Below are 10,091 nucleotides of genomic sequence, written 5' to 3'. Positions count from 1 at the left end.
CATTTCAGTCATGTATAGTTTATAGAAACAGGAAAATTCATTCAGCAAGCTTGCTTCCAAATCTTGCATCTGACTCTTTCATCTGACACTTTTACAAGCAGCTTCTTTCTTTGCATCTTAGGCTCTTAGATGCTGTCTCTGAAGCAGTGACCCAAGCCCACAGATCTGAGCACTAAAGAAGGGAAAAGCCCTCAGGATATGAATCAGAGACATTAGTGCATCTAGTGAAGATGAAAAACATGCAGGAAAGGCACAGATATAATCCAACTATGACATGAACAACAAAAGTAACAAGGTAATGATATTGTGTGGATATCAAGGGTTCTCAGAGAACCAAGAAAAAATGCTTCAATCCTACCATACTAGTCAACTTTCCCCTGAGCAGAAAAAAACATTTGGAATGCCTCTAGGAACCTGATATATATAATAAACACATTATTTTAGGACAATATATGTTTCATAAGCTTTATGATAAAAATGGAAATGGCTTTGTATCCTTAAACAATTGCTAAAAGTAAATCTACTGGTCTTGTGAATAAATAAGTTGATTTTTAAAGTACACTAAAACCTCAGTGCATTTTCTTCTTCCTCTTCTTCTTCCTATTCCTTCCTGAACAATTCAATCCAAAGGCCTGGATGGTGGAGGAATTTTAAGTGGCCCAGAGTGGGGTGTTGGAATCTTACCAAGGTGAGGGAAGCATGCCCATGTCGGGGGTGGGTGGGATGGAGTTGGGGACGAAGGGGAACAGTCCAAGATGGTTGGTTGGAGCCCAAGTGCAGTGAGTAAGGCATTCACAAGAGAAGAAGGGTTGGTGGCCCAGCCCAGCGTGTGATTTTGGAGCCTGAGTGGGGCAAGGAGGGCAGTGGTGCAGAGTATCAGAGCCACAGCTGGGTGAGGACATCATCCATGGGTGCATGAGAGGGGCAGCCCAGCACAAAGTGTCAAAGTCTGAGCAGGGTAAGGAGGTCATCTGTGTAGGAAAGTGGGCTTCATGGGATATCTGAATCTAGTGGAGTGAGAGGCATCTGTGCAGACCAGAGCAGTGGCAGGTGCCAGCATGGGTGTCAGAGACCAAATGGGATGGGGAGGGTGTCCACAAAGGGAGTGGGACAGCAGTGGTGATGGGAAACTGGTTCCATAGACAGAGAAGTTGATCAAATACATAAAATAGTAGGAATACATAAGAGAGTAGGAATCAGATTCCACACTGTTAAAGCAGGGAACTACAAATACAAAAAGGGAGAAAACTAGAATAAACTCTGTGGTGTTGGACTGGAATTGGAGATATCACGGTGAACTCATGGTTTTCAATATGTATAGCTAAATGTTGAAACAAATGTAGATTTGAATGTGTATACCCACACATGCACACATACAGTCCCTAGCTCTGTCCACTGAGTGGGTCTGGAAGCAGTTACACCCCAGGAGTAATGAGCACACCTAGTACCCAGATCTTGATTTTTAAATACCATTTACCACTAAAAAAGAAAAGAAGAGAAACTAGAGCTCCTTAGAGAAATAGCTGATTCCAGAGCCAGGGCAAAGAAAATATAAGATGAGCCTGGAACATCTTGTTGTACCAGGAAACATGGAAGAGCTCAACAGATGACGAGGACATGTCAAAAGAACACACAAGCAACCTTGAAAGGGCTTCCACTGGCCCACTCTGAGACAATGTGAGCATCATAATGATAGTAAAGAATATAACCCATTAATAAAATAGGAATCCATGAGACCCATACCCATACAAATGGATGGATGAATGGATAGGTGAAAAAACAAACAAATAAATAAATGAAAAGTTTGATAAGAAACAGTGAATTTATATACTCTCAAAGTTTCTGTCAACTAAATACTTATTAATTATAAAGAAAAAAGTAACTTTACAGTGGAAATGTCTAATGGACATCACCTTAACCAAGTAACTAAAGTAAACATCATCAGATAGAGAACAAATTGAAATTGTGTACCACCCAACGGGATGCAATGAGAAAAACTCAGCATCACATCTGTGATATTTCTGACAAGGGTCCACAACCTGAATCAAATCATGAAGAAACATCAGACAAATGCAAATTGAGGAGCAGTCTACAAAATAACTGGCCAGTCATCTTCAAAGGTGTCAAGGTTATGAAAATCCCAGAAATATTAAGAACTGAAGGATATTTTAGAGAAACATGACAAATAAATGCAATGGGAGCATCTGAGTGTCATTCTTTGGCTGTAAAGAATGTGAAAATTAGGGAAATTGGCAGAATGTAAATTGATTGTGAGGAGTAAATGGTAGTAATGTATCAGTATTAATTTCCTGTACCTGACTTGTATGGTTGTGGTGAGGTAATACAGGATACTCTACAGAATACCTGACATGTAATCTTGAGTGTTCATCAGAACCATCTTAAAGACTTGTTAAGATACAGATATCTGGACTCCACCTCAGAATTTCTGATTCAGGAGGTCTGGGGTGGGGCTCAAGAATTTGCATCACTAACAAGTTATTAGGAGTGGCTGATGCTATTGATTTATAGACTCCACTTTGAGAGCCACTGATGAGGAGAATATCCTTGTTTATAGAAAAAAAAAGTATTCAGGGGCAATGGGACTTCCTCTCAATGGTCCAGGAAAAGAAAAGTTCTTTGTAAAGTTCTTACAAGTTTTCTTTAATTTTGAAATGTTTCAATAAACAAACAACTTCACTGATTCCAAAACCACTAGATCAGAATTTAAGATAACTGGGCAGTGAGGCAGCTGTGGTAGAACAGCGCCCAAGATACACTTTCTTAATGGGTAGTGAAATATAAAACAGGACAAGAAAGGGGCCATTGGGGACATCTAGGAGAACCAAACGTTTTCAAGTTCTTAAAAACATTCGCTGGCAACTGATATGCAAAACACTCCCTCTCTAAACACTAAAATAGATGTCCTTTAAGATATCTTTGAGTTTTCTGTGGCCATTTCCCTCCATATCACTAAATTTTCCCTTTTCAATTTTATTGCTGCTTTGAGCTCTAAATTCAAAGATTAGGAAATAGATTGAATGAAAGAGCTGGTACCTTTCCTAAAATCATCTGATACTATGTTACAGAGTTGGGCAAGAAAATAAAATCCAATCTTCAATACCATACCTCTCCAAAATGTTTGCTGCCTCCTCCACATGCCAGTCATGTGGTGCTAGGCAACTTCCTTAACCTCTCTGTGCCTTCATTTCCTCGTTTATAAAATGGGGATAATAATAATACCCATACCTTATAAGAGTGCTATAAGGACTAAATAAATGTAATGGACTTAGAATGAGCCTGGCAGAGAGGAGTCAAGATGGCGGACTAGGAGGATGAGGAATTCTCATCTCCGCACAACTAGGGCACCTACCAGGCACTGGTGGGGTACCACGGACACCTAAGGGGACAGGAGGAACCCCCAGCGACCAGGTAGGATGTGGGGCATGGGGAGGAGTGAGGGGGGAAGAGAAGTGGAGGTGGGACGGGACTGGCGCCCCTGAGGGGTGGCTGGGGGAGGGGAAGGGATCCCATGTCTGAAGGGGGAAATTGGACGACCATTGGGAGGGCAGAGGATCAAAAGGGAGAGTGACCAGGTTTCCCCTGCCCTCTTGGGCCCTGGGAGACTGCTGAGATCCCAGGCCTGATCCTCTGCTCACCTAGGCCCCCTCCAGCCACGTGGATCCTGAGGGAGTGGGAGGGAGGGAAGGGGGAGAAAAAATAAAGGCCAGACCTATAGGACTGGCAACCCTGAGGAGTGGCTGGAGGAGGGAGGAGTTCCTACAACCAGTGGGACCCACCTACGGTTAGGGGTCCAGCGGGAACGGGGGAGACCCGGGGGAGACATGACGGGACATGGAGGAATGGAAGAGAATGTGGCCAGTGCTTTCCCTGTCCACTTAGGCACCTGGGAGCTGGTTGGGCTCCCAGGCCTAATCCTCTGCCCTCAGAGTCTCCCTCCTGCCATGCAGAGCCCAAGCCCCGCCCCTAGACCCCCAACCAGGGCCCCACCTCTACACTCGGAGACCCCCTCTGAGACCCCCTCCAACTGTGCTGGGCCTAAAGCCCACCCACACACCCTCACCCAGGGCCTTACCACCAAACTCCAGAGTCCCACACTCTGCAGGCAGCCCCTTGAACGTGTTGCTTCTCCGCTTCTGGGTGGGTCCTAAGCAGAGGTCCTTCCCCCAAGGCCTTTTCTGGGTCCTGAGCCTAGGCTCCGAACCACGCTCAAATGTCACACCCCCTGCTTAGGTCCCGCCCGTAACCCTAACCCACCCTAAACCCCGCCCCTGCATAAGTTCCACCTCTGCCTAAACTCTGCCCCCCATAGTCAAGGTTTGTTTTTTTTCTTTTTTATAAATTTATTTTATTTATTTATTTTTGGCTGTGTTGTGTCTTCATTGCTGCACGTGGGCTTTCTCTAATTGGGGTGAACAGGGGGGCTACTCTTCATTGCGGTGTGCAGGCTTCTCATTGTGATGGCTTCTTTTGTTGCAGAGCACAGGCTCTAGGCACTCAGACTTCAGTAGTTGTGGCTCGCAGGCTCCAGAGCACAGGCTCAGTAGTTGTGGCACACAGGATTAGTTACTCCGAAGCACATGGGATCTTCCCAGACCAGGGCTCGAACACGTGTCCCCTGCATTGGCAGGTGAATTCTTAACCACTGCGCCACCAGGGAAGCCCTGTTTTTCTTTTTTCTTTTTTCCCCTTTTAGATTGATTGGGGTTCTGTTTTACCTTGTTGTTCATACATTTACATTTTTATTTTTTCTAGTAAATCTTTTATTTTTCTAATTTTATTTTTTATTTTATTTTATTTTTTAATTAATTAATTATTTATTTATTTTTAAAATTTTTGGCTGTGTTGGGTCTTCGTTTCTGTGTGAGGGCTTCCTCCAGCTGCGGCAAGTGGGGGCCACTCTTCATCGCGGTGCGTGGGCCTCTCACTATCGTGGTCTCTCTTGTTGTGGAGCACAGGCTCCAGACACACAGGCTCAGTAGTTGTGGCTCACTGGCCTAGTTGCTCCGTGGCATGTGGGATCTTCCCAGACCTGGGCTCGAACCCGTGTCCCCTGCATTAGCAGGCAGATTCTCAACCACTGTGCCACCAGGGAAGCCCTCTAATTTTATTTTATTCTTTATACTTTGTTATTGTTCTGCTCCTTTTGGCTTGTCCCCCCCCCCTTTTTTTTTCCATTTTTCTGTTGTGGTTTTGTTTTACCTTACTGCAGTTGTTTCAGCTATATATATTTTTTCCTAATATATTTTTAATCTTTCTAATTTTCTTTTGTTTTTTATTCTTTGTTATTGTACTGCTTTTTTTTTTTTTTTTGCCCCACCACGTGGCTTGCAGGATCTTGGTTCCCAGGCTGGAGGTCAGGCCTGAGCTCTTGTGGTGGGAGTTCCGAGTCCAAACCACTGGACTAACAGAGAACCTCAGACCCCAGGGAATATTAATCAGGGTAAGGCCTCCCAGAGGTCCTCATCTCGGTACCAAGACCCAGCTCTATCCAACTGCCTGCAAACTCCAGTGCTGGACACCTCAGGCCAAACAACCAGTAAGAAAGGAATACAGCCCCACCCATCAAAAAAAAAAAAAAAAAAGAAACGACAAAAAAAATATGTTACAGATGAAGCAGCAAGGTAAAAACCTAAAAGACCAAATAAATGAAGATGAAATAGGCAACCTACCTGAAAAAGAATTCAGAGTGATGATAGTAAAGATGATCCAAAATCTTGGAAACAGAAGGGAGAAAATACAAGAAACATTTAACAAGGATCTAGAAGAACTAAAGAACAAACAAACAGTGATGGACAACACAATAACTGAAATTAAAAATACTCTAGAAGGAATCAATAACAGAATAACGGAGGCAGAAGAAAGGAAAAATGACCTGGAAGATAAAATAGTGATAACCACCACAGAGAAGAATAAAGAAAAAAGAATGAAAAGAATTGAGGACAGTCTCAGAGATATCTGGGACAACATTAAATGCCCCAACATTCGAATTATAGGGGTCCCAGAAGAAGAAGAGAAAAAGAAAGGGACTGAGAAAATATTTGAAGAGATTATAGTCAAAAACTTCCCTAACATGGAGAAGGAAATAGCCAATCAAGTCCACGAAGGACAGAGAGTCCCATACAGGATAAAACCAAAGAGAAACATGCCGAGACACATACTAATTAAACTATCAAAAATTAAATACAAAGAAACAATATTAAAAACAGCGGGCCTCTCTCCCATAGAGCTGAGGGAGGTCCCTATTCTCCTCAGCCAGGACTGGAGGCCAAGATCACCCCTTAAGGATCACTGTCAGGGCTGCCATGAGTGGGGCAGCCTTGTTTTCCTGCCTCAGACACCTGTAGTTGCTAGGAGCCCCAACTTGGTCTGTACCAAGTGTGCTGGCCTCACAGCCAGACGAGGGCCTGCTTTCCTTGGATCGGCTCTTGTGAGCCCCAAAAGTAGCTCAGCCCCCGCCTGCCCCACAGGCAGGGTCCCATACAGGATGGCGAGGCGGGGTGTGGTGAGGAAGAGCCGAAAGTGGGTGCTGGAGAAGAAGGAGCGCCGCCGGCGGCAGGGCAAGGAGGTCTGACCTGACACTCAGTACACCAGCCGCAAGTGCAAGCCCCGCTTCTGAGCAGGCGGCCGCGTCCAGTGGGGCAGCTCAGGACCACACAGTTGTGAGCTGTGCCATCCAGCCCAGGCACTTGTTTCTGGAGGGTTTTCTATATTGAAGTGCCTACTTTATCAACTGACAAAAAGTGTTTTAGAAAAGTTCTAAAAAGGTTTAGGGTTTTAAAAGTATTTTCTTCACCAAAAAAAGTTCTGAGAGCATCTTATTTTGTTCTAAAAGCAACAAACCACTTTCTGTGGAACTCCGGAAAAAAAAAAAAAAAAAAGCAAGGGAAAAGCAACAAATAACATAAAAGGGAATCCCCATAAAGTTAACAGCTGATCTTTCAGCAGAAACTCTGCAATCCAGAAGGGAGTAGCAGGACATATTTAAAATGATGAAAGGGAAAAACCTACAACCAAGATTACTCTACCCAGCAAGGATCTCATTCAGATTCGATGAAGACATCAAAAGCTTTACAGACAAGCAAAAGCTATGAGAATTCAGCACCACCAAACCAGCTTTACAACAAATGCTAAAGGAACTTCTCTAGGCAGGAAATACAAGATAAGAAAAAGACCCACAAAAACAAACCCAAATCAATTAAGAAAATGGTCATAGGAACATACATATCAATAATCACCTTGAATGTAAATGGATTAAATGCTCCAACCAAAAGACACGGACTGGCTGAATGGATACAAAAGCAAGACCCTTATATATGCTATCTACAAGAAACCCACCCCAGACCTAGGGACACATACAGACTGAAAGTGAGGGGATGGAAAAAGATATTCCATGCAAATGGAAATCACAAGAAAGCTGGAGGAGGAATACTCATATCAGATAAAATAGACTTTAAAATTAAGACAGCTACAAGAGATAAGGAAGGACACTACATAATGATCAAGGGATCAATCAAAGAAGAAAACATAACAATTATAAATATTTATGCACCCAACATAAGAGCACCTCAATACATAAGGCAAATGTTAATAGCCATAAAAGGAGAAGTCGACAGTAACACAATAATAGTGGGGGACTTTAACACCCAACTTACATCAATAGACAGATCATCCAGACAGAAAATAAATAAGGAAACATAAGCTTTAAATGACACAATAAACCAGATAGACTTAATTGATATTTTCAGGACATTCCACCCAAAAGCAGAATACACTTACTTCTCAAGTGCACATGGAATGTTCTCCAGAATAGATCACACCTTGGGTCACAAATCAAGCCTTGGAAAATGTAAGAAAATTGAAATCATATCAAGCGTCTTTTCTAACCACAATGCTATAAGATTAGAAATTGATTACAGGAAAAAAAAACAGTAAAAAACACAAATACATGGAGGCTAAACAGTGCACTGCTAAATAATCAAGAGATCACTGAAGAAATCAAAGAGAAAATAAAAAAATACCTAGAAACAAATGACAATGAAAACACGATGATCCAAAACCTACAGGACACAGCAAAAGCAGTCCTAAGAGGGAAGTTCACAGCAATTCAAGCTCACCTCAAGAAACAAGAAAAATCTCTAATAAACAATCTAACCTTACACCTAAAGCAACTAGAAAAAGAAGAATAAAGAAAACCCAAAGTTACTAGAAGGAAAGAAATCATAAAGATCAGGGCAGAAATAAATGAAATAGAAACAAAGAAAACAATAGCAAAGATCAATAAAACTAAAAGCTGGTTCTTTGAGAAGATAAACAAAATTGATAAACCTTTAGTCAGACTCATCAAGAAAAAAAGGGACAGGACTCAAATCAATAAAGTTAGAAATGAAAAAGGAGAGATTACAACTGACACCACAGAAATACAAAAGATCATAAAAGACTACTACAAGCAACTATATGTCAATAAAATGGACAACCTGGAAGAAATGGACAAATTCTTGGAAAAGTACAACCTTCCAAGATTGAACGAGGAAGAATTAGAAAATATAAACAGACCAATCACAGGTAATGAAATTGAAACTGTAATTAAAAATCTTCCAACAAACAAAAGTCCAGGACGAGAGGGCTTCACAGGCAAATTCTATCAAACATTTAGAGAAAAGTTAACACCTATTCTTCTCAAACTCTTCCAAAAAATTGCAGAGGGAGGAACACTCCCAAACTCATTCTACGAGGCCACCATCACCCTGATACTAAAACCAGATAAAGATATCACAAAAAAAGAAAATTACAGACCAATATCACTGATGAACATAGATGCAAAAATCCTCAACAAAATACTAGCAAAAAGAATCCAACAACACATTAAAATTATCATACACCATCATCAAGTGGGATTTATCCCAGAGATGCAAGGATTCTTCAAAATACACAAAACAATCAATGTGATACACCATATTAACAAATTAAACGATAAATACCATATGATCATCTCAATAGATGCAGAAAAAGCTTCTGACAAAATTCAACACCCATTTATGATAAAAATTCTCGAGAAAGTGGGCTTAGAGGGAACCTACCTCAACACAATAAAAGCCATATACAACAAACCCACAACAAACATCATTCTCAATGGTGAAAAACTGAAAGCATTTCCTCTAAGATCAGGAACAAGACAAGGATGTCCACTCTCGCCACTATTATTCAACATAGTTTTGGAAGTCCCAGCCACGGCAATCAGAGAAGAAAAAGAAAGAACAGGAATACAAATTGGAAAAGAAAAAGTAAAACTGTCACTGTTTGCAGATGACATGATACTATACATAAAGAACCCTAAAGATGCCACCAGAAAACTAATAGAACTAATCAATGAATTTGGTAAAGTTGCAGGATACAAAATTAATGCACAGAAATCTCTGGCATTCCTATACGCTAACAATGAAAGATCAGAAAGAGAAATTAAGGAAACAATCCCATTTACCATCACAACAAAAAGAATAAAATACCTAGGAATAAACCTACCTAAGGAGGCAAGAGACCTGTACTCAGAAAACTATAAAACACTGATGAAAGAAATCAAGGATAACATAAACAGATGGAGAGATATACCATGCTCCTGGATTGGAAGAATTAATATTGTGAAAATGACTATACTACCCAAAGCAATCTACAGATTCAATGCAATCCCTATCAAACTACCAATGGCATTTTTCACAGAACTAGAACAAGAAATTTTCCAATTTGTATGGAAACACAAAAGACCCCGAATAGCCAAAGCAATCTTAAGAAAGAAAAACGGAGCTGGCGGAATCAGGCTCCCTGGCTTCAGACTATACTACAAAGCTACAGTAGTCAAGACAGTATGGTACTGACACAAAAACAGAAATATAGATCAATGGAACAGGATAGAAAGCCCAGAGATAAACCCATGCACCTATGGTCACCTTACCTTTGACAAAGGAGGCAAGAATATACAATGGAGAAAAGACAGGCTCTTCAATAAGTGGTGCTGGGAAAAATGTACAGCTGCATGTAAAAGAAAGAAATTAGAACACATCCTAACACCATACACA

General features: G+C 41.4%; 1 non-coding gene across 1 annotated transcript; it reads left to right on the top strand.

Moving 5' to 3' along the window:
- Positions 1-6,229: 6,229 nt before the first annotated feature.
- LOC118898606 lies at positions 6,230-6,361 on the top strand. Its single transcript, XR_005020752.1, has one exon.
- Positions 6,362-10,091: the final 3,730 nt, after the last annotated feature.

This window comes from Balaenoptera musculus, chromosome 7 (assembly GCF_009873245.2).
Source record: "Balaenoptera musculus isolate JJ_BM4_2016_0621 chromosome 7, mBalMus1.pri.v3, whole genome shotgun sequence".
NCBI lineage: Eukaryota > Metazoa > Chordata > Mammalia > Artiodactyla > Balaenopteridae > Balaenoptera > Balaenoptera musculus.
This window is presented reverse-complemented; position numbering and strand designations above follow the sequence as displayed.